Source organism: Octopus bimaculoides, chromosome 14 (assembly GCF_001194135.2).
Source record: "Octopus bimaculoides isolate UCB-OBI-ISO-001 chromosome 14, ASM119413v2, whole genome shotgun sequence".
NCBI classification, from domain to species: domain Eukaryota; kingdom Metazoa; phylum Mollusca; class Cephalopoda; order Octopoda; family Octopodidae; genus Octopus; species Octopus bimaculoides.
Genome location: NC_068994.1, coordinates 49271268 through 49271717, shown reverse-complemented (window position 1 = coordinate 49271717; position 450 = coordinate 49271268).

Below are 450 nucleotides of genomic sequence, written 5' to 3'. Positions count from 1 at the left end.
TATATATATATATATATATATATATATATATATATATGTACGTATGTATATATTATGTATATATATGTATATATATATATGTGTGTGTATATATATATGTATGTATGAATATATATATGTACATATATATATGTATGTATATATATATATATATATATATAAACGTGTATAGCTATTCACATACATACATGCATATACACAGAAACACATATATGTGTGCGTGTGTCTGTGTGTATGCACGTATATCGTTATTTAACTTATGTATGCACACAGACACACACACATATATACATGCATACATTTATATATATATATACATATATATACATACATATCTATATATGTATGTATGCATGCATGCATGTATGTACCTGTCTTCCTCTTTTGTTTTCTGTAAATTTGAAAACTGTTATATATGCATATATATATATATATATATATATATATATA